Source organism: Trachypithecus francoisi, unplaced genomic scaffold, assembly GCF_009764315.1.
Source record: "Trachypithecus francoisi isolate TF-2019V2 unplaced genomic scaffold, Tfra_2.0 Lachesis_group11, whole genome shotgun sequence".
Lineage (NCBI taxonomy): Eukaryota > Metazoa > Chordata > Mammalia > Primates > Cercopithecidae > Trachypithecus > Trachypithecus francoisi.
The window spans coordinates 90746996-90768775 of NW_022681456.1; the positions used below are offsets into that span (position 1 = coordinate 90746996).

General features: G+C 39.0%; 1 protein-coding gene and 1 long non-coding RNA gene across 5 annotated transcripts in view; both read right to left on the bottom strand.

Annotated features, from left to right (window-relative positions):
- TMEM117 (transmembrane protein 117) overlaps positions 1 to 21780 on the bottom strand; it is a 589216-nt gene that overhangs the window by 452628 nt on the left and 114808 nt on the right. The gene's annotated exons all lie outside the window — the stretch shown is intronic.
- LOC117090254 lies at positions 3140 to 6827 on the bottom strand. The gene is made up of 3 exons (XR_004439945.1): positions 6650 to 6827; positions 4479 to 4518; positions 3140 to 3343 (listed from the first exon to the last, which is right to left on the bottom strand). It is a non-coding gene; the product is annotated as an uncharacterized LOC117090254 (long non-coding RNA).

Sequence of the window (21780 nt, forward strand, 5' to 3'; positions counted from 1 at the left end):
TCTCTTTGTAAGTGTCTAAGGACTTGCTTTATGAATCTGGGTGCTCCTGTATTGGGTGCCTATATATTTAGGATAGTTAGCTCTTCCTGTTGAATTGATCCCTTTACCATTATGTAATGGCCTTCTTTGTCTCTTTTGATCTTTGATGGTTTAAAGTCTGTTTTATCAGAGACTAGGATTGCAACCCCTGCTTTTTTTTGTTCTCCATTTGCTTGGTAGATCTTCCTCCATCCCTTTATTTTGAGCCTATGTATGTCTCTGCATGTGAGATGGGTCTCCTGAATACAGCAGACTGATGGGTCTTGACTCTTGATCCCGTTTGCCAGTCTGTGTCTTTTAATTGGAACATTTAGTCCATTTACATTTAAGGTTAATATTGTTATGTGTGAACTTGATCCTGCTATTATGATATTACCTGGTTATTCTGCTCGTTAGTTGATACAGTTTCTTCCTAGCCTTGACGGTCTTTACATTTTGGCATGTTTTTGCAATGGCTGGTACCAGTTGCTCCTTTCCATGTTTAGGGCTTCCTTCAGGGTCTCTTGTAAGGCAGGCCTGGTGGTGACAAAATCTCTAAGCATTTGCTTATCTGTAAAGGATTTTGTTTCTCCTTCACTTATGAAACTTAGTTTGGCTGGATATGAAATTCTGGGTTGAAAATTCTTTTCTTTAAGAACGTTGAATATTGGCCCCCACTCTCTTCTGGCTTGTAGAGTTTCTGCCGAGAGATCTGCTGTTAGTCTGATGGGCTTCCCTTTGTGGGTAACCCGACCTTTCTCTCTGGCTGCCCTTAAGATTTTTTCCTTCATTTCAACTTTGGTGAATCTGGCAATTATGTGTCTTGGAGTTGCTCTTCTGGAGGAGTATCTTTGTGGCGTTCTCTGTATTTCCTGAATGTGAATGTTGGCCTGCCCTCCTAGGTTGGGGAAGTTCTCCTGGATGATATCCTGAAGAGTGTTTTCCAACTTGGTTCCATTTTCCCCCTCACTTTCAGGCACCCCAATCAGACGTGGATTTGGTCTTTTTACATAATCCCATACTTCTTGCAGGCTTTGTTCATTTCTTTTTCTTCTTTTTTCTTTTGGTTTCTCTTCTCGCTTCATTTCATTCATTTGATCCTCAATCGCTGATACTCTTTCTTCCAGTTGATCGAGTCCGTTACTGAAGCTTGTGCATTTGTCACGTATTTCTCGTGTCATGGTTTTCATCTCTGTCATTTCATTTATAACCTTCTCTGCATTAATTATTCTAGCTGTCAATTCTTCCACTCTTTTTTCAAGATTTTTAGTGTCTTTGAACTGGCTACATAATTCCTCCTTTAGCTCTGAGAAGTTTGATGGACTGAAGTCTTCTTCTCTCATCTCATCAAAGTCATTCTCTGACCAGCTTTGATCCGTTGCTGGCGATGGGCTGCGCTCCTTTGCAGGGGGAGATGCGCTCTTATTTTTTGAATTTGCAGCTTTTCTGCCCTGCTTTTTCCCCATCTTTGTGGTTTTATCTGTCTCTAGTCTTTGATGATGGTGACGTACTGATGGGGTTTTGGTATAGGTGTCCTTCCTGTTTGATAGTTTTCCTTCTGACAGTCAGGACCCTCAGCTGTAGGTCTATTGGAGATTGCTTGAGGTCCACTCCAGACCCTGTTTGCCTGGGTATCAGCAGCAGAGGTTGCAGAAGATAGAATATTGCTGAACAGCGAGTGTACCTGTCTGATTCTTCCTTTGGAAGCTTCCTCTCAGGGGTGTACTCCACCCTGTGAGGTGTGGGGTGTCAGACTGCCCCTAGTGGGGGATGTCTCCCAGTTAGGCTACTCAGGGGTCAGGGACCCACTTGAGCAGGCAGTCTGTCCCTTCTCAGATCTCAACCTCCGTGTTGGGAGATCCACTGCTCTCTTCAAAGCTGTCAGACAGAGTCATTCGCATCTGCACAGGCCTCTGCTGCTTCCCCTGTTGTTTTTTAGCTGTGCCCTGTCCCCAGAGGTGGAGTCTACAGAGACAGGTAGGTTTCCTTGAGCTGCTGTGAGCTCCACCCAGTTCGAGCTTCCCAGCGGCTTTGTTTACCTACTTAAGCCTCAGTAATGGTGGGCACCCCTCCCCCAGCCTCGTTGCTGCCTTGCGGTTAGATCGCAGCAGACTGCTGTGCTAGCAATGAGGGAGGCTCCGTGGGCGTGCGACCCTCCCTGCCAGGTGTGGGATATATTCTCCTGGTGTGCCCGTTTGCTTAAAGCGCAGTATTCGGGTGGGAGTTACCCAATTTTCCAGGTGTTGTGTGTCTCAGTTCCCCTGGCTAGGAAAAGGGATTCCCTTCTCCCTTGCGCTTCCCAGGTGAGGCGATGCCTCACCCTGTGTCAGCTCTCGCTGGTCAGGCTCCAGCAGCTGACCAGCACCGATTGTCCGGCACTCCCTAGTGAGATGACTCCAGTATCTCAGTTGAAAATTCAGAAATCACCAGTCTTCTGTGTCTCTCGTGCTGGGAGTTGGAGACTGGAGCTGCTCCTATTCGGCCATCTTGCTCCACCCCCCCGTCCTGGTTCTTAACAGGACCTTCCTGGCCTTTAGACAGCTCCCTACATTTTCATAGGTAGAGATATTAATTATAACATCATGGAAACTAACACTAAGGAAACTAAATTATTCATTAGCATTACACATTAATAACAGATACATCAATATTATTAAGAATATAAACATAGAAGACATAATTACTTTCTAATTTTTAGTAAAAAAAAAATCTATTTCCATGTTGTAGCAAAGTTGAGGAAATTATATTAAATACATGATATCTGGAATAAAAGACATCAAAAATGTATATCTGGAACAAGGTTAGGTGAGATAGATCATAAATTTTGCCTATCATAGTTATTAGACAAGAGGATAAACAGAAATGAGAACAGAAATTCCAAGGAGCAGTCTTCTCACTATCAGGTGTCAACCAATCTGAAGTTTATTTAATCAATCATTCAGCACTTTCTTAAAACATGTGATAGAAACAAGAACTCAGAAATAAAACAAGTCCTTTATAAAACATACTTTCTAAAGGATAATTCCCAGCTATATATCCCTTAATTTTAAATAAATAATATTAATATTCTTCTATAAAAGGAAAAGTTTTTCTGAATAAAGTCAGATTTAAAATGCTGAAGTTTACTTAAAAGCCTTTAATATTGGGATTCAACTACAGAAGTGCAATTAGAGTCTCTCTAGACACTGCAGTCCCCGAGTAAAAACAATAATGTGCCACCACTCTGTGTCAGGTGAAGAAACAGGTAGTGAAACAAATAAATCTTGCCAGAACCTGACAAAGGCAGGAAACTGTTGTCTTCCAACCGTGGTTTAAAGTCAAATCACTGAAGTGAATAGAAAAAGTTACTTGATTCAATTTAAACAAGCCCTCTTTCTATGGTCTGATGACTACAAAAGTTCTGTAGAAAGAGCCAAGTAAATTCTGGTATAATTCAAAAGACTTCTTGTTTAACATAATTTAAACTGACAAAAAAAAATACAAAATATTATTTTTTTGCTTCTAAAAAGTCTCACTACCCAAGCAAACATTTCTACTTAAAAGATTTTAAAGTCACTATAATGTGGCGTATGAAAATGGGTTATGATTCTGATTTAGGAATAGTCAAAGAAGTTCATATGTGGCTTCCTTGATAGTAGACTTCTAAATAAGTGTCCCAGAAAGAATTATAGCATCTTGGAAACCAGTCCAAAGCCAAGACCCCAAATTGCTGTAGCAGCTTTGAATACCAGGCTCTTGCAGCAGTAAGTATATGATAATCTGAAATTACATGCCATTGCAAAGAGCTGCTGGTCTTGTCTCACACTTTCAACCAAATGAAATGACAGTTTCAAAAGCTGCATATCACCCCCTTTGAAAATTCCTTGTACACTCGCAATTAAGTCATAACCTAATTAAGGCTTCTTGGTTTCACCTGTGAGGTTACTTTTTGTAAAGTTCAAAAGCCAAAAATCTTAACTGCTTGGCCTGGCTAAAGTCAAGTAACAAGGGATCTAAAAGGATTTTCTTAAAGAGTGCTCAGCTTAATAAAAGTGGATATCCAAGTTACAAGTATATTTAAAAGGCCTTTATGTTTTTCTCTTCTTGGATCTTATTTTTCTGGACATATTTTTTCCTTCTCAGTTGACTGAATCATTATTCTCCATTTTTTGTCTTGCCACTCTTAAAGCACAAATGAGAGGCCTTAAGATAAATTCTGGTAGCCTGGGACTCCTTGGGAAAAACAAAAGAGGGGTAACAGACCCTGTTTTGGAAAAACTTGTTTTCCTCATGAAATCCTAGGAATTAAAAGTAGAGCATTCCCTCTCAAAATCATAGGCTCTGTTCTGTTTTACACTGTGTTATCTGAGTTTTTAGTTTTGGGGGTATCAAATTACTTCATATTATGAGAGAACTTCGGTGTGTAATAACTAGGTAGGAAATAAACTTTAAAAGATAGCTGGTAGGGAGGGATACTTAACTGTTTGCACATTTGAATCACAGAAGCATACTCTTGGTCACCTGAAAGATATGGAAATAAGAGGTGAAGCCAGCTGAACTTCCTGGGTCAGGTGGGAACTTGGAGAACTTTTTTTACAAGAGGATTGTAAAATGTACCAAATCAGTGCTCTGTAGCTAGCTAGGTTTGTAAAATGCACCAATCAGTGCTCTGTAAAAACACAGCAATCAGTGCTCTGTAGCTTGCTAGAGGTTTGTAAAATGCACCAATCTGTGCTCTGTAAAAAAGCACCAATCAGCACTCTGTGGCTAGCTAGAGGTTTGTAAAATGGACCAATCAGCACACTGTAAAATGGACCAATCAGTGCTCTGTAAAATGGACCAACCAGCACTCTGTAAAATGGACCAATCAGCAGGATGTGGGCAGGGACAAACAAGGGAATAAAACCTGGCCACCCCAGCCAGCAGCAGCAACTCACTCAGGTACCCTTCCATGCTCTGGAAGCTTTGTTCTTTCGCTATTCTCAATAAATCTTGCTGCTGCTCACTCTTTTGGTCTGTGCCACCTTTAAGAGCTGCAATACTCACCGTGAAGGTCCATGGCTTCATTCTTGAAGTCAGCGAGACTAAGAACTCACCAGAAGGAACCAACTCTGGATACAGAAATATCCCCCCCCACCCCCACTGAGATGGGGTTCATCCCCCATGGGGGATGGATTAATTACAACGGAAGTTGATTGGCTTTGGGTTGCCTTGCAATGAAATGCATGCTATGTGCTGTCTTCTCCAAGATCTAGTATAAAATGGCACCCTTATTTTGGGGACTTGTCTTTGCCTTCAGCTGTGCCTGCTTGTTAGGACCCAAAACTGCATGCTATCCTGGCCCTATCCCTCCAAGGCCTCTACCCTGAAGCCAATAATCCAATTAAGAACTGGCAAACAGGCCGGGCGCGGTGGCTCAAGCCTGTAATCCCAGCACTTTGGGAGGCCAAGACGGGCGGATCACGAGGTCAGGAGATCGAGACCATCCCGGCTAACACGGTGAAACCCCGTCTCTACTAAAAATACAAAAAACTAGCCGGGCGAGGTGGCGGGCGCCTGTAGTCCCAGCTACTCCGGAGGCTGAGGCAGGAGAATGGCGTAAAACCCGGGAGGCGGAGCTTGCAGTGAGCTGAGATCCGGCCACTGCACTCCAGCCCAGGCGAAAGAGCAAGACTCCGTCTCAAAAAAAAAAAAAAAGAACTGGCAAACAAAAAAACTTGATTCCACTTATATGAGGTATCTAAAATATTCAAACACATAAAAGCAAGGCATGCAGTAGTGGTTGCCGGTGCTGGAGGGATGGAGAATTGAGAAGTTACTAATCAATGAGTATAAAGTTTTTGTTATTCAAGATGATTAGGTTCTAGACATCTGCTGTACAACACTGTGCCTATAGTTAACAATACTGCATTGTATATTTTAAAATTTGTTAAGAGGATAGATCTCATGTTAACTGTTCTTGCCACATAAAAAATAGTTTTCATGTAGAGTACTGGAGGTGGGAGGGGCATGGTGTGCTAAATGTTATGATGTAAGTGGCACATGGTTCCATGGGAACACACAGAAGAAACATTTTACCTGACCTTAAGGTGTTAGGAAAGTTTTCCCAGAGGAAGTGATGTCTAAGCAGAGACCTGAGTAAGTATGAGCTTGCCAGGGTATAGGCAGTGAAGGCATGGAGGGTAGGGGCTGAAGGGGTTTATTTCAAGACCTAGAGGTATGAAAAAGAAAGTCCTCTTCATAGAACTAAAAGAAGTTCACTTTGGATGGAACTTAGCCTTTGGGCGAAAATAATAGAAGAACAGAATGATGAGATAAGCTGGGGCTGTTACTTAAAAGTCATGGGAAGGACTTGGACTTAATTTTGAAGACAATGATAAGTTGTTCACTGAAGAGTTGGATGCAAGGACATAAATGTTTTAGAGGAATTACCACCACATGAACATACTGAACTAGGAAAGACATCTGTTGCAGTAATCCAAGAAAGAAATAAGGGGAATAGCAGTAAGGTAGGACTAATTAAATGGATTTGAGAGATACTTAGCAGGTAGAATCAATAAGCCTTTGTGATTTACTGCATGCATGAGATAATGGAGAAGAAAAAAAGAATGAACAACACACCTAAGTCTGGCCTTAGCTACTGGGTACATACCTGTGCTATTTGTTGATATGGAACAGAGAAGGTGGCAAGGGTAGGGTGAGAGAAGTGAAGAGTTCAATTTTAGACTATCCAAGTTGAATACCATTGACATATTCAAATGGATGTTTCTAGTAGCTAGTATGATATTCAGCTGAAAAAAAAAATTAAGGGTAGACATATATATTTTAGAATCTCCTGCATAAAGATAGTCAGTCAAGCTACAGAGGTAAGTCCATACAAGTAGCCTAACTAGAGTAAGAAAACAAGATTAAAATTCTGAGTGATGAGAGCCCAAAAAAAACTGAAAAGCAGTACAGTAGTCCCCTCTTGTCCACCAGTGGATGCCTGAAACCACAGGTAATACTGAACCCTATATATACTGGTTTTTCCTATATATACATACCTATGATAAAGCTTAATTTCTAAATTAGAGGAAGAACTTAACAATAATACTCTATAATAAAGTAGAGCAAATATAACAACATGCCACCATCATTACTCTTGCATGCAGAGGTCATTATGAAGTAAAATAAGAGTTCCTTGAACACAAGCACTGTTGTACATTGACAGTCAATCTGATAACCGAGACGGTGGCTAAGTGACTAACCTGCCTCCTGCGTATCCAATGTGGATATGCTGAACAAAGGGGTGATTCACATCCCAGGCAGATGGCACAAGACTTCATCACGCTACTAACAATGACTCACAACTTAAAACTTACAAATTCTTCATTTCTGGAGCTTTCCATTTAATATTCTCAGATCATGGTTGGCTACAGGTAACTGAAACTGCGAAGAAAAACTGGGGATAAGGAGGTACTGCTATATCTAGAGGAGAAATTAAAGAGAGGAAGGCAGTGAATGGTGTCAGGAACCAAGGAAATACAGTATTTCCAGGAGGCAGGAATGGTGATAAGTGTCAAGGGATGGAGAGAGAAACAGGTTAAGTAGAATAATGACTGGGAAGCATCCAATCCACCGGATGGTTTGACAGAGTCCCTAGGTGACCATGTGGATTTTAGAAACACCCAAGATGATGGCAAGACTTCAAGCAAAGACCAAGACTGTGAGACAGGCACAGAAACCTTTTAGTGAGAGAGAAGGAATATTGAGCAAGCTGCCAGGTGACAGAAGGGAAGAAGTACAAGGTGAATGCCAGAAGCCTCCAAGAGTTTTCATACAAGGATGGAAATATAATTTTAAATTAATTTTTTTTTTTTTTTTTGAGACAGAGTCTCACTCTGTCGCCCAGGCTGGAGTGCAGTGGCGCGATCTCAGCTCACTACAACCTCTGCCTCCCAGGTTCAAGAAATTCTCTGCCTTAGCTTCTCGAGTAACTGGGATTACAGGCGCCCGCCCCCATGCCCAGCTAATTTTTTGTTTTGTTTTGTTTTTTGTTTTTTAGAAGAGACAAGGTTTCACCATCTTGGACAGGTTGGTCTTGAACTCCTGTCCTGACCTCATGATCCACCACCTCGGCCTCCCAAAGTGCTGGGATTACGGGCATGAGCCACCGCACCTGGCCAATTTTAAATTAATTTTTAAAGGATCGATAAATATTTACTGCACACTAACAGACATCTACCACAAACAATATTTTGCTTCTATCTTTTCATGACAGCAATTAAAGTGCATTTTCTACTTTATTCTGTAAGGTAAAAAGATATTTCTATGGCTCTGTTGTGCTTTCTTTGATTAGTGATGCTGTGACATTACCAGCTGAAACAGTTTTATTATATCTTTTTATATTTCCGCTTACAATATAATTCTTACTTCCCAAAGTACAATTCAAACTCATTTCCTACTAAAAGGATATGCACATAAATCTGCGTGTCACACAAAGCTCATGAGGAAGTGTTAAGTGATTTTAGTAAGAATTATTTCCCCATGTGCAGGCTACAATAAAAACTGCCAATTCTGGAAACAGTTTTAAATACAGGTACTTTTTCATGCCTAACTGAAACAGCATTACACCATTATTCCTAAATTAATGTGGTATATGGCACCTATAATCTGATGACTGTAATAATTTGTATTGTGCTAAAGAGATAATTTTTGTTTTTAATTCTGCAAAGGGTTTTAGCTACCCCTATAGCAGAATAGGATGAGAAGTAGCCTGGACTTAATCTTCCTTCAGCAGCTTTTTCAAGCTGAATATTTACCTTTTTGGAACAAATAATTTAAAAGTTAAGTTATAGACAACAAAACACAGAACTGTATAGCCAGAAAAAAAGGTGTTACCTGCCAATTATTTTTTCCTTTGTCACAAGTAGAACTTAAACCATTCCCAAAAGATAACCATCCATCTGCAGAAGAAATTTGATGAACTCCTTTGTCATGACACTTGATATTGTCGAAAAAGTCAAATACGCAAGATATTCTCCTTGGAGGCTAGTAAGTTCCACTTGGGTGCCATATGCTACAATTAGGCTACTCCTTAAAACTGCAAATAAAGACCGTACTTACTGACAGACTTGAAAAAGAAACAGCCAGCTAAAATTCATTGTTCTGTTTACGGTAAGGATGTTGTTAGGAATATCACTGAAGATGTTCTCTACATTTTAGAGGATCCTCTTTATGAAAACTCACAGGAAAAATTTGCATTCAATAAGAAAGATCAATAGTGCTTCTCCCAAATGTATGCTGTATAATATCATATGTGGTCTCTATGCCCGAGACTGAGTCTTCTGTTTATTTGCTAATATGCTGTGGAACTATTTTAAAGTCCCCCTACCATAAACAGAAGAAAATATCCGGAAAAAACATAGGGCAAAAAATAAAATCAGCACAGAGAATGCAGGAGAGCACAGGAAAAACTCTTATCCTTAACACATAAGGATTTTGTAGCCATTCTGTGTGTGTGCGTGTCCACAGGCTCACGCACATTTCTGTGTATTTTCATCATTCAGAACACACTATTTTATTTTACATGCAGTGCATTAGTTATCCACTGCTAGGGAATAAATTATCACCAAATGCATCAGTTTAAAACAGAAAGCATTCAATATCTCGGTTTCTGTGGGTCAGGAATCACAGCACAATGTAGCTGGATCCTCTGGTTGAGGATCTCTTACAAGGCTATAATCACCACATCAGCTGAGGCTATAATCATCTCATGGCTTGATCTGGGAAGGAACTGCTTCCACTCCCTCATGAGGTTGTTGGCAGGCCTCAGGTCCTTGCTATTATCTGGAGATAGCTGCTTGCCACATAAGACTCTGCACAGGACGACATACTGCCAATGTGGCAGGTTGCTTCCCCCATAGTAAGGGCTCCCAGAGAGAGGGCAAGAAAGAGTGTGCAAGACAGAAGCCAGCCTAACCTCAGAAGTAACATGTAGCTGGGTACAGTGGCTCATGCCTGTAATCCCAGCACTTTCGGAGTCCAAGTGGGAGGATCGCTTGAGCCCAGGAGTTTAACACCACCCTGGGAAACATGTGAAACCCATTTCTACAAAAAATACAAAAAATTAGCTGGGCATGGTGGCACATGCCTGTAATCCCAGCTATCCAGGAGGCTGAAGTGAGAAGATCACTTGAGCAGGAGGTCAAGGCTGCAGTGAGCTGTGATTGTGCCAAGGCACTCCAGCCTGGGTGACAGAATGACGCCTCACTCGAAGGAGAAGGAGAAGGAGGAGGAGGAGAAGAAGGAGGAGAAGGAGGAGAAGGAGGAGGAGAAGGAGGAGGAGAAGAAGGAGAAGGAGGAGGAGGAGGAGGAGGAGGAGGAGGAGGAGAAGGAGAAGAAGGAGAAGGAGGAGGAGGAGGAGGAGGAGAAGAAGAAGAAGAAGAGGAGGAGGAGGAAGAAGAAGAAGAACAGGAAGAGGAGGAGGAAGAGGACAAGGAAGAGGAGGAGGAAGAAGAAGAAGAGGAAGAAGAAGGAGGAGGAGGAAAAGGAGGAGGAGAAGAAGGAGAAGGAGGAGGAGAAGGAGGAGGAGGAGGAGGAGGAGGAGGAGAAGGAGAAGAAGGAGAAGGAGGAGGAGGAGGAGGAGGAGAAGAAGAAGAAGAGGAGGAGGAGGAGGAAGAAGAAGAAGAACAGGAAGAGGAGGAGGAAGAGGACAAGGAAGAGGAGGAGGAGGAAGAAGAAGAGGAAGAAGAAGGAGGAGGAGGAGGAGGAGGAGGAGGAACATGGCATTACTTTTATCAAATTCTATTCATTAAAAGCGGGATCCACTGGGTTCAACCTACACTTAAGGGGAAAAGAACAAAGGACTGGGCCTAATGCCAGGAAGTGGGATCACTGAGACCATCTCAGAGGCTGCCCACTACACAGTTACAGTCATTTCTCACATTCTAGGGACTCTTCTTTAGTCCTATTGAAATCTGAGGCAGGGCATGACAGGTTTGCCTTAAGAAAAGTGGAGCTCATTTTAATTTTCTTAAATTATTGTCATGGGCACAGAAAATGCAATCAAATTAGTGAGTTAGTCCTTAACTTTGACAATTCTTTTGTCAATTACTAAGACCATTTCTGAGGCTTCACTCTGAATATGGACTTCTATGACTTTATTTTTTGCCTAGTAACTTATTTTTACATAGTTAGCCTGATACAAGTTATTCCTGGAAAAGAGCTTTTATCTTAAAATAATTTCACGTTCTCTATTATTAATAGTACTGAACGTGGCTGCAAATTAGTCACAAGCGAGTATGAATACTCATTGTGCACCAAGGCCAAGATTTCCCCTTAGAGTATCCCAAGGTAATTCTCCTTCCCTCCTTATCTCTCTGTTCTCTCCTACTGGTTTTAAGTATGGTGGCAATATTATTAAGTCAGCCATGGACATCATAATCTGTCTTTTCTTCTGTGTTATTACTAACAGCACTTTCTTTTACTTTCAAAGGTGTCCTCATTTGAATAACAAATTAAAAACCATCCTATTTTTAGGTAATGTTGTGTATTATTTTAATTTATTTATGTTATAGTTTTTATTAGGTTTTGTCTCAGGAATTTTAAAGAGTGGAATAGAGGAAGCACCTCTTATCCTCTTCTTTTTCTAGTGGGAAAGGTTTAAAGAGAAAACAGATATTGAAAGAGTGAAGTATTCAGCTATTCACAATAGCAAACACATGCAATCAACCTAGGTGCCTATCAATGGTGGATTAGATAAAGAAAATGTGGTACACATATACCATGGAATACTACCCAGCCATAAAGAAGAATGAGATCATGTCCTTTGCAGCAACGTGGGTGCAGCTAGAGGCCATTCTCCTAAACAAATTAACGAAGGAAGAGAAACCCAAATACCGCATGTTCTCACTTGTAAGTGGGAGCTAAACATAGAGTACACACGGACATAAAGATGGCAACAGGAGACATTGGGGACTACTAGTGGGTGGAGGGATTGGGGCTAGGGCTGAAAAACTAACTATTGGGTACTATGCTCACTACCTTGGTGACAGGATCAATCATACCCCAAACCTCAGTGTCATGCAATATACCCATGTAACAAACCTGCACATGTACCCCCTGAATCTAAAATAAAAGTCAAAATTATAAAAAGAAAAAACAGTGAAGTGCTCATGACTCCTCCTAATCTCAGTCCAAGCAGTGGTGTACATTTGACAGGTATTTAATGAAAGCAAAAAAGGCTCAGACCATTAAGCAGAATTTGAACAGATATATTTGGCAAGGATACAATATGCTTAAGGACAATATCAAATAGAAAGTAAGCAACATTCACAGAAAAATATGAACAAGCCTGTTCTAACTCCCTCTTGAACCTTCTGGGCAGATGAGAACTTTCTGGGTAACTCTAGGAAGAGGCACAGTAATCCACACAGCAAGTGGCTCAAATCCAAGCCAATCTGCACAGGTTACAATTTTCCATTCTAGTGCTTCCTCTGGGCTGTGATGGAAGACCTCATAGAGATATACAAATATACACGTGATTTACTATCTACCCTGACTTCAACCAAGATCAGGAGAAAAACATGCTATGTGCAGGGCTTTGCTCAGAAAATTTCAAGATAAGGCTCAACTTAATTCTTTTTCTTATTTTAACTCAAATTCATCCCTTCATGACCTCATCCTTTGCCTTCAGCAAACTCCTAACTTACCCAGAAGTAGCAGCTGACTTGAACACCTATGTCTCTACTGCCAATTATTACCTCACTCACCCTGTTAACATTACTAGCATAGAAAGGAAACCTGTTACCAGGGCAACCAGGACGAGTGCAAAAGTTCAGCCACAGTTGGAGCCTCTATTTTAAATGATCAAATTCCAACTGTGTTCTTGACTCATTTTCAATTTGTAGACATAAAAAGGTATAACATTTTATAATTCCTCTGACTTATTATACATGTTTTAATCCATATCTCCATAAGGTCCTGTTGACCTGTTCCTTTTCTTTGAAATTCAATAACTAATTTGTTTCTATTAACTAGGGATGACATTCAAAGTGTTTAGAACCAAAATGACATAAGAAGTACCAATCAGAATGGATGTAGTCACCATATCAGTACTATATTCTGATAGTAGTATATCAGAATGTATATAGTACTAATTATAGATAAGAACTCAACCAGAGCATACTAGCCACCAGTCAGTCCAGTGTCTTACTAATCCTGATATCTTACCTTCCTCATGAAATAGATTTCTCTTCTGTTCAATTATTGCACACTTATCCTGACTGGCGTGTACAAGTGGAAAAATAACTAGATATTGATGTGAAATGCATCCACGCCTTTTATGTCAAGCCATAGATGGGATGATTTTTAAAATATTCTATATATTTCCTTCATAGGAAGAAAGACATCGTGTGTTAGGTGGAGAAGGATTTTAGGAAGGAGAAGTAGGAGATCAGGAAGTATATAATCCCTTTCTAGTTGAGAGGTAGGAGTGGTCTCATGTGGTAGTCAGTGGAGTTGTTCCTGAAAATGCTTCTGGTTCTCCTCCTCCCAAGCCCATGCACTTACCATGCCCTTGTGCTTGGGTGGGGCCAAATAATCAGTTCTTATCAGAGTGTGAGCAGAAGTGATTTATGTCACTTCCAGGCAGAATGTTCAATTACTGACTACTCTGAGACCTCCCTGAGAGCAACCTTCCACATTACAACTGCTATTTCAGCCTTGATCCCAGAGGGAGAGCAACAAGCAATAGAGCCCTCCAGCTAACTCACAATGAAAATGTAGTGAGAGCAAGAAATAAACTCTGTTGTTTCAGACCACTGAGATGTTTGATTTGTTTGTTACTGAGGCATAATCTAACCTAACCTGACTGATACATATTAGTTTTAAGAGCTTATCATTGAGATCTCCTGTTTACTTTCCTAATTCTGAGATACTTAGTTCAATGGCTGCGAGTCTGTAAACTCTCTCATATTGTACACAAAATTTGGGAGGCTGGAGGAAGTGGGTCCATGGAGTTCATTAAATTCTCCAAAACTCCTGACTTTAGCTCCACCTTATTGCTAATTCCTAAGTAATCCATGAGTTTAGACTATTACCACAAATGACAACCTTGACTTGGATCTCCAATTATGCCAACCTTGACTTGCATCTTCTAGTCCTAAATTCTTACCTTGTCTTTGTAAGCCATCATCACTCATTGTGTGGCTACAACAAAATGTGTGCTTGATCTACTTCTTGAACCAGCTCTGTTTGATGTTAGGGAAATCTGTCTTTAAACTGTAACTGGAGCTGAAATTTCCGAGCTCATCTCTTTTCTGCTGAGCCCTGTATTAACTTGACAGGATCCTAACAGAAATACCACATCTGTTGCTCCTTTAAGACCTCTTCTATGAGGTGTTGTTGATGTCTCAGTATTATGAACTATATATCCACACACTTGATTAAGATGCCTCTGTAGAGTTCAAAATGTATCTCTTTGTTACTCAAAACTTTCTATCATCAGTGATTTATTTTGGACACTTAGCTGTAAGTTTGTCCATCAAACTCTCTAATAAAAGTAAAACGCTTTAATAACTAGATTTTATTGCCTAACAATGGATATTACACATTATATATTGTGTATACTAGTATACATTAAGTAGTATATTTAAAATATAATTTATAATATATTTAAAATAACAGAATATGCATACATAGATGTATTAACAATAAGCAATCAAATACTGAGGCAATACTGAAGCAATACAAACTAATTGTTTTTTGCTAAAAGAATATAAGCATCTTATATGCGATATATATATTATTTCCTATTACTACATAGGATGCTGAATAAAGTACGCTTTGCAACATGCCTAGGAACTAATTTTTTTTTTTTTTCTTTTTTAGATGGAGTCTTGCTCTGTCGCCCCGGCTGGAGTGCAGTGGCGCAATATCGGTTCATTGCAAGCTCCGCCTCCCAGGTTCATACCATTCTCCTGCCTCAGCCTCCCGAGTAGCTGGGACTACACCACCATGCCTGGCTAATTTTTTTTTGTTTTCGTATTTTTAGTAGAGACAAGGTTTCTCCATGTTAGCCAGGATGGTCTCGATCTCCTGACCTCATGATCCACCCACCTCTGTCTCCCAAAGTGTTGGGTTACAGGTATGAGCCACCACGCCCGACCCCTCCTAATCTTTTAAAATATGCATTTTAGGGAGACAGAATTAAACTGTGGAGGGTACAAAATAAATATCAAAATCCAATATTTCCCTTTCTTTCTTCATATTTTAATTTTATTGATCTTTTATTGTAAATGACATAAAGTGGTGGTTCTTAAAATTAAATAAAATTAAATAAGGATATTAATTTAGTATGTTACTTAAATCAGTATCAGCCTTTGAGTGTCCCAATTCTAAAGAGCTTTACTACTGTAAATATTATGCTCTTTCAAGCCCCATAATCCCACGTCTTCTGACACTAACTTAATTATATTATGCATATTTGCTTCTCCAGATAAAAGGAAAAAGTACAGTGTCAGGGTACCCTGGCGGTAGCCTAAAGGAAAATGAAATAGAGAAAAGTTAACCAATTCCGATGTGATCCTCTTCTTAAGAAAGTACAAGCAGCTCACTTAAGTTCACCATGAAAACAATATTAACCTTCCCAATCTGGTACTGGAAGGGTAGAAGAGTTTGTAGACATTTCTAACTCAGGAGCAAGGATACTGTATACACTTGTACTGTCACTGATGCTACCTTAGGAGGAAAATATTTAAAAATTAAAATATTTTCTTAATAGGACTCCATTTACTGTTTTTCATCAATTCCTCAAGAATAACTACAGAGTTAATAACGCACAGGATAAACTGTCACAGAAATATCACTTTCTCAGATGGTGCTGGGCCATCTCTTATTAATTTATTAAATCAGACTATATAACTTTTGGTAAGCCGTGAACCTCAGGCTATCAATATACATCAATTTTCCATGACTAGAAAGTAATTATTTCCTACATATTCACCACTGGGAAGAAGGAACTCAGACTGACCTAAAGATATTCATTATCATATGGGTTCTAGATAACGAATACACACACAACATGTGCACACACACGAGCCACTGAGTTATTCCCAAGCTATCATCCATAATTCTATCAAATTTTCCCACTTTTTAAAAAGAATTATCAAATAATCATTTAGTTACTTAATAAAAGGTGTAACTTGTGAACCCTAATGAAATATTACAGTAGATTTTCACATTTACTTTTCATTTATGGAAAATCAAATAAGGAACTGCTTATTTACCTTCATAAAGATGCATTCCAATAGCATTCAAGCCAGGTGTCATATATTCCATGGGCTAATTTCACTCCATAAGTATCTTTAAGATTACACATTAAGTACTATGGCATAAACATTCATATTTATTAAAGACCTACTGGGGCCAGGTATTCATTTGGGCATTTTGTATGAAAATAATAATTATTACAATTGCATGATAATGTAATAATATTACTGCCATAAATTAGGTCGTTTCATATATTGGCCAAATTACTTATTGTTTTTATTATAGCAATTAATATTTATTGAGAGCTAAAGTACTTCAACTAAAATATGTATTTTCTGTTATTATAATAGCTACTAATATTTATCAAGAGTTCATTACATGGTGGACATTGTACCAATTGTTTTGCATTTATTATCTTCCTTGATTGTCACAACAACCCTGAAACGGGTACTAACATCCTCATTTTACACTTGAGGAAACTGAGGCTCAGAAAGTGTAGTTTACTCAGAGTCACAAGGCTAAAGAATGGCGGGACAAAAGTCCATGCTGTTTCTATTATATCACACTGCTTCCCACATAAAAAAAATAAGGTCAAAGACAACCAAGATTTTTTGCGACCTTAAAAATTTACTTTGCCTCTTCACTTTGGAAGCGTGCATTTCCCCCAGATTAGTCATGATGATGATGATGTCAGGAATAGTGATATTAATATCACTATTAATATCATTAATTATAAATGATATAACAACTCATTTCTAGAAAATGAGAAAACTAACTTTCCTGCATTATTTTTGCCTCTATGTAGTTAAGACGAGGCTAACATACAAGTATTTTATTTGTCAGATCAGAATTTTCCCCCTCTAACAAGCTGATAAAATATTTAATAAGAGAGCTGGAGTAAACAACCATGAATAATGATCACAGAACACCTCTTAAGTGTGTCAAATCAGTGTCCATTCTGAATAGCTAATAAAGCACTCCCATAGAGTAACAAGGATGCAACATTATGTTTTTCATTAACGTTTTAAAACTTCACCAATTCAAACAACACTAACTGAACTTGTGATAATTTGGATATGCTGTGCCATTTTACCTTTGTACTATTAAAACCAAATAATGCAAAACCAATAATGTTAACAGCAGCAAACTGTGCCCTATTGCTGTTTCCTCTAGCTAAATAAGTCTAGTCTCATTCTTTCTCTTTCTCTTTCTTCTTCTTCCCTCTTCCCCTCTTCCCTCTCCCTCCTTCTCTCTCTCCCCTTATTCCACCTCCCTCTCCAGGGCCTCCCTGGGTCAATCCTCTTGACCAGAATCAGCCATTCATTTCCAGCCTTTCTTGTCACCAGCCCATTCTCGGCAACTAGCTCTGCCCCTTACTCCCAGCCTTAGTAATTAATTGTGCTATTATTGTGAATTAATCGTACAAGCAAGTCAATGTTTAGCCTAATTAAGAGTGAACCCAACAAATTATCGAAAGCACCACTCCAGCAGAATTTGCATCCAGCCTTGTATGAGCAGCCAATCAAGCTTTTCAGCTATTGAATCAAGGAGTTCTGGGCTTCATTAAAACACACAGCTCGGCCCTCTTCCCACACCAGCGCCTGAGCCCTTTCCAGTCCTCCATTCTTTACCCACCCCTAAATGCTGTGCTTAACTACATACCTTTGGAAATCACATTGTATCTCTTTTTTTTAATTTGCTACAATTGGTAGCTTTGTACTTTAATAGTTTCATCAGTTTAGGTCATTTATAGTTTATTAAATTTAAATTTTTTCTTACCGCCTCCCAAAACAAATTAAATAAAACAAATACCACCTCCCAAAATAAATAAAACAAAGAAGCAAACACACAAACATTCCTTCCTTGGAAGGAAGCTACCGGTGTAAACAATGGCAGCAGGTTGACCAACTTATTACTTGAAAAACAATAAGTGAAAATCACAGTTCTTATCAGTAAAAATTTGCACCTGGGCTCCTACTACTCAATCATTATTGACTAGAATAAGAAAAAAGTTTGTGTAAGGGATCAGAAAGCATACTGAAGCTGTTGAAAATAGTGAACTTAACAAAATTTTTTAATTAAAAATAAACCGCTTGAAGTAAAAATTCACCCTGATTTTTTTCCACTAAATAATTCAGCCTTGAGAAAAATTGTGTCCTGAAGCCTACAGCTGTGAAGATAGAAACTGGAGCTACAAATCAGAGAGTTTTTTCATACTTATGAACCAGTGTATTAGTCATTCTTTTAAAAATCAGGATAAATGTAAGAGCTCCAGAGGCTAAGGCCTAAGTCAGCATGGTGCGTGGAATTTAATTAGATCTTGAACAATTTCTTTCAGCCTTCCAAGTCTATGCCAGTCTCTCCCTCGTTTATTTTTCCTATTCATCCTTGCTTGCTTTTGTTGCCCCCTCAGTACATAGAAACCATGCGTTTTACACCTCCATTTCAGATATTCTCTCCTGCCACCTCCCTGGGTGCAGTCGTCCTGGTCAGATCACACTTACTGAGGGTACTCGCCATACCCAGCCAGATGAGTTCTCCATGTGACTTCTTACTAAAGCTTATCAAAAAGGAAACAGAACAGAGAGACCGAGTCTATTCCATTCTCATTACAGTCACCACCTAACCCATACCTTCATGTTGTTCAGGTCCTGAATATGAATAGTAACATTTATTTTCAAAATCACCTGCATCACTTTGTCTTATTTCTCAATTTCTCTCTCTGAAATACTTAACACATAGTGATGTATTAATATTGGTAACTGATTCTCTGGAAAAGGCTTTGTATCAGGAAAAATGGAACTTTCCCTTGTGATTAACACTAGAAAACATCAGCTTCTGCATATCCTGCCCTAAACAGTATGCACTCTTTGGAAACATTCCAGTTCACAGAAGAATTTTTACCAGTGAGTCAAATGTCTAATTCTCTCAGTGCTAAACACTGTATTTATCATTATAATACTAAAATAAGTCTATAAACATACTGATGTATATGCAAGCATATAAGTATCTATACATACTGTTATTTAAACCTGTTTTAGAACATAAAGTAAAAGGGGCCAAGCACATCACAAAATAACAAGTGCTTATCATAGAATTCACTATGTAGATTTCCTCAAAAAGCCCATTAACAACACAACAGGAGAATATTTCAACACCAAGTTTCAGAAATTCAGAAGCAGGAAGACTCCCTTCTTTTCCTGTGATTCATTAATGAGACAATCAGTGCTGAAAACATGCCTTTTGCTGCCATCAAGTGGCTCTTTTCAGAATATTCTGATCAACATCATGGTGTGCTAGCACTGCTTCCCCCACCACTTCCTTCCTTGTACATTATACATTATCAACCTTTGGGGAACAGGAATATTTGAAAAGACCAAGCAAGCCTTTCCTAAACTAGGACTTTATACTATGGATGCTATAAAAATTACATTACTAAGAAATTATTCAGAAAGACAACTTCAAAAAGTGTTTGAAGTATCCAAAACCGAAAAATCCTTCCCAGCCCTGGGTGACCTTTTCAGTTTCTAGTCAATAAAGATTGTGACCTGAACTTGGGAGCACGCCTCTCTTTATTAATACCAAATAGAGAATTTCTAAATAGACTGGTTCAGGGTACATAGTTGAAAAGAGGGGAAATTAGAAAACGTATTTGGAATAATTTTTAATTAAGTCAAATCCCATTACTATGGAAGAAAATAGTTTTCTATTGATGTCTCATTTTCTCAAGGCTTCACTCCTATATATAAATAATGCAGCATACTGTACAGTCACTGCAAAAGTTCAACTGTGATTACTATATAATTCTCATTTTAATATAGTTGATTGCCTAGTCCCTTTTTATTTGAATATCTTCCCTTTTTTATTGCTTTTTTTCAAGTTCTAGGGTACATGTGCAGGATGTGTAGGTTTGTTTCATAGGTAAATGTATGCCATGGTGGTTTACTGCACCTATCAACCCATCAGCTAGGTATGAAGCCCAGCGTGCATCAGCTCTTTTCCCTAATGCTCTCCCACTCCCACCCTTCCCCAACAGGCCCCGGTGTGTGTTGTTCCCCTTCCTGTGTCCATGTGTTCTCATTGTTCAGCTCCCACTTATAAGTGAGAATATGCAATGTTTGGTTTTCTGTTCCTGCATTAGTCTGCTGAGGATGATGGCTTCCAGTTTCATCCATGTCCCTACAAAGGACATGATCTTGTTCCTTTTTATGACTGCATACTATTCCATGGTGTGTATGTACCACATTTTCCTTATCCATTCTATCACCGATCGGTATTTGGGTTGATTCCATGTCTTTGCTATGGTGAACAGTGCTGCAATGAACATAGGTGTGCATGTGTCTTTATGGTAGAATGATTTATAATCCTTTGGGCATATACCCAGTAATGGGATTGCTGGATCAAATGGTATTTCTGTTTCTAAATCTTTGACGAATCACAACACTGTCTTCCACAATGGTTGAACTAATTTACATTACCAACAGTGAAAATGTGTTTCTATTTCTCTACAACCTCAGCAGCATCTGTTGTTTCCTGACTTTTTAATAACTGCCATTCTAACTGGCATGAGATGGTATCTCATTGTGGTTTTGATTTGCGTTTCTCTAATGATCAGCAATGTTGAGCTCTTTTTCATGTGTTTGTTGGTTGCATGTACATCTTTTTTTTTTTTTTTTTTTGGAGAAATGCCTGTTCATATCCTTTGCCCACTTTTTAACGGGGTTGTTTGTTTTTACCTTGCAAATTTGCTTAAGTTCCTTATAGATTCTGGATATTAGACTTTGGTCAGATGGATAGATCGCAAAGATTTTCTCCCATTCCATACGTTATCTGTTCACTCTAATGACAGTTTCATTCACTGTGCAGCAGCTCTTTAGTTTAATTATATGCCATTTGTCAATTTTTGCTTTTGTTTCAATTGCTTTCAGCAATTTCATCATAAAGTCTTTGCCCATGCCTATGTCCTGAATAGTCTTGCCTAGACTGTCTTCTAGGGTTTTTATAGTTTTGGGTTTTACATTTAAGGCTTTAATCCATCTTGAGATAATTTTTATATAAGGTGTAAGGAAAGGATCCAGTTTCAATTTTCTGCATATAGCTAGACCATTCTCCCAGCACCATTTATTAAATAGGAAATCCTTTCCCCATTGCTTGTTTCTGTCATGTTTATTGAAGATCAGATGGTTGTAGATGTGCAACTTTATTTCTGAGTTGTCTATTCTGTTCCATTGGTCTATGTGCCTGTTTTTGTACCCATTACCATGCTGTTTTGATTACTGTGGCCTTGTGGTAAGTTTAAAGGCATCATAGCGTGATACCTCCAGCTCTGTTCTTCTTGTTTACGCTTGTCTTAGCTATGTGAGCTCTTTTTGGTTCCACATGAATTTTAAAATACAGTTTTCTAATTCTGTGAAGAGTGTCAATGGTAGTTTAATGGGAATAGCATTAAATCTACAAATTGCTTCGGGCAGTATGGCCATTTTCATGATATTGATTCTTCCTATCCGTGACCATGGAATGTTTTTCCATATG